Source organism: Tenrec ecaudatus, chromosome 3 (assembly GCF_050624435.1).
Source record: "Tenrec ecaudatus isolate mTenEca1 chromosome 3, mTenEca1.hap1, whole genome shotgun sequence".
NCBI lineage: Eukaryota > Metazoa > Chordata > Mammalia > Afrosoricida > Tenrecidae > Tenrec > Tenrec ecaudatus.
Genome location: NC_134532.1, coordinates 44,374,231 through 44,377,363, shown reverse-complemented (window position 1 = coordinate 44,377,363; position 3,133 = coordinate 44,374,231).

The window sequence follows — 3,133 nt, the reverse complement described above, 5'->3', positions numbered from 1 at the left end:
TGTGTTATGTATGAAGTTTTCTCCTGAGGACTGATTGTAACCTAGGTCCTGCTAGACTTTTATGGTCAAGATTTGTGAAATATAGTTAGGGATCCATTTTTAGCAAACGAGAAGCAAAATACATCACAGTTAAAAATGGATTTTTATTTAAAATACTAAAGGTCTCAGATTCCTCTATAATAATTCATTTTAAAGTTTGTTTGGGTTTGTCTTCATTTGCTCTCTCCCTAAAGAGAATATTGATTTTCACTTCCCTGATGCACCCTGGTGTTATTTTTTCTGGATGAGGGCCATTGTGGCAGGTACTGGGCCATGGGCATTCCCCTGGTGTTTTGACTAAGCCTCATTCCACGGGACGCATCCTGAACCTGGCATTGAGATATGGCTTTCTAACTGTTCCGTTTCCCCTGCACAATGTCTATTAGTCTAGAAGCTCTGCCTGCCCTTTCCCATGGGACAGAGTACGTTTCCTTCCAAGTTGTTCACTCCCTTGCTGCAAAGGTTTTCACCAGTACCATCAGCTACTAGTTTTTAATGTTCTTTCTCTTTAGATTGAAGACTTCATGCCTACAAAAAGAAAATAAAAGCAAAGAGAGGTGGTTTGCACATGATCTTAGACTTGTCCTGTTAGATATATTTTTTTAACAACTTTATACTGGCCCTTTCAGTCATTTTCTTCTGTTTAGAGTCAGGAGGGGTAGGTCTGAGGTCGTTTGGGTCAGTGACTACCCTCCTTCTACCGTAGCCACCATCAACGGAATAGAAGGAATTTGGTTTTGTTGATTATCTACATCAGGGGTTCTCAATACATCGATCGCGATCTTCCAGTTGATCGCAAATGTAGTATGGGTAGATGGCATGGCATTTTAAAAAATACATGTAAATCTATCATCAATCCAATCACTTAATTGATATACAGCACAGCTAATCAGATGCAATACTAGGTGTCAAACGCACGCACAAACAACTGCACTAAGTGCAGCAAAACGGGCAAGCGAAGTGATCGCCAATTTTTAGACCTTGTTTTTTTCTCTCTTAAACATAAGAAAGGGTATTAAAATGAGTGGAGGAGCTGGACCCAGTAAGAAGACAAAAACGTATCACTTTCCTATGGAATGGGAGACTTTGGCACTGCAAGCTTATATTCAGCTGAAGTCCAGAGCACGTGAATAGTTCTGAAACTTACTTGCTGAGGGAAAGTACCCAAACTTGGGAAAATGTGCTACCACCTTGACTGCATCATTCGACTACTTATTTATATGAGTCAGCCTTTTCCCTCATAAAGATCATTAAGTCCAAGTACTGTTCCACCATGCCTGATGATTATTTGGAAGTGTGCTTGAGGCTGACTGTCAGCGGCTACTGTCCGGACTTAGCATCCCTGACTCATTTCATTCAGTGCAAGTCATCAGAGTAAACTATGCATATAGTTAATTGTGTTTTTTTGTGCAATATGGACTCAAACAGTTATGCAAAGTACATAAACATACATTGTACATATAAAGGAACCTCAATGAATTTATGAATAAATGTAATAAATAAGTAAATAAAAATAAATATGTGTTTTGCATTTTTGTAATTGGTAGATCACTTTGACTTAATCATTTTATAAGTAGCCCGCAGGCTGAAAAAGTGTGAGCACCCTGATCTACATCTTAAGGGAATGTGCTGCAATAAAGCACCTATTTTCTTAAGTCTGTGCTCCTGGGAGATCCTATTCACTTTAACACAAGAAACTGAACTATTTATTAAACGTTTCAGGCTAACTTTAATACAACTTAAGTCATCATCCAAGACATCTTCTCCAGCAAAGGCAAGAATTTTCTCTTTTTACTTCATAATAACAGCTCTCTCTCTTAAAATTCAATATTTACTGTTTTTTTAATGTTTTAAGTTTACAATTGTGTTTAAGAAAAGTTTACACAATGACCATGTTTGTTATGATGATTTGTGATAATAAGAATGCGAATGACTCTCCCCCCTCCCTTTTTGTTTTCAACTTGAAACTAGAAACCACCGAAATGTCCCCAAACAGATGAATATGACAAATAAATTGTGGTATACAAGTGTTCATGCTCTAAGATGTTGAGCATTAAAATCCATTCATGCTGGATAGCTATAAGTTTATGAGTCTATTCTCACATAAATTATATAATTTGAGTGACATAAGCTAAGAAATTGAACATACATACTATCTTAAATGATTTATATATAAATAACTATGGCATATGAAATAATATGAACATGACTATGCTCTATGTATCATGATCCCATAAAAAATAATTCCCAAATATAATTCTCATCAAATCCTTCTATGACATTCATTTATGTGTATGATATATATGTCTAAAAACACTGGAGAACCACAAAGCTTGTTGAGGTAGTTAGTTTAATGTGCCAACCTGGCTGATAAACACATGTGGGGTTAATTGAAGGGTGGAGGGATAAATAGCTCAGCCAGCCTTGCCTTTCTAGTTTTTGGGTCTCTTGTTTTGTGATGGTCGGAGCAGGGTGCATCTGGCTTAGTCAGTTCCCTGTTTCAGCTGGCAAGGCTCACTTCCTGCAAGACAACCCTGAGAAGAAGCCATATGAACCTGCTCCAATACAGCCCTGGGTGCTGGAGCAGCTGTGTGGAGACCCCTGCCAGTGCTGAGATGCTTACACATTAACTGATTTGGTTTTCCTCCTGCAGTTGATGTCATAGTGTGTGTTTTGTAAGATGAAAGAGGACTTTGTGGATTAGTGTCAGACATATGGGTTAATGTTGGACTTGTGGGCTTGGACAGCCCTGGATTGGGATGTTTTCTTGATGTGAACTTACCCTTTATATAAAACTCTCTCTTGTACATGAGTTTCTGTGGATTTGTTTCTCTATAATACCCAGTTTAACAGACTTGTCATGACATAGATAGACCTAGAGAACCTTATGCTGAGTGAAAGTATGCAATTTCAAAAGGGCATATATTTTGTGACACCACTATCAACCAAAACACAGACAGAGCCTGACACCTGTTCTGAAATTATGAAATCATTTAGTATTATATCCTATGTACTGCTTATCATTTCCTCACTTGTACATCTTAAAAGAAGTAACATTTTCTTATTGGAGACCACATCCCAGACAATTTGGACA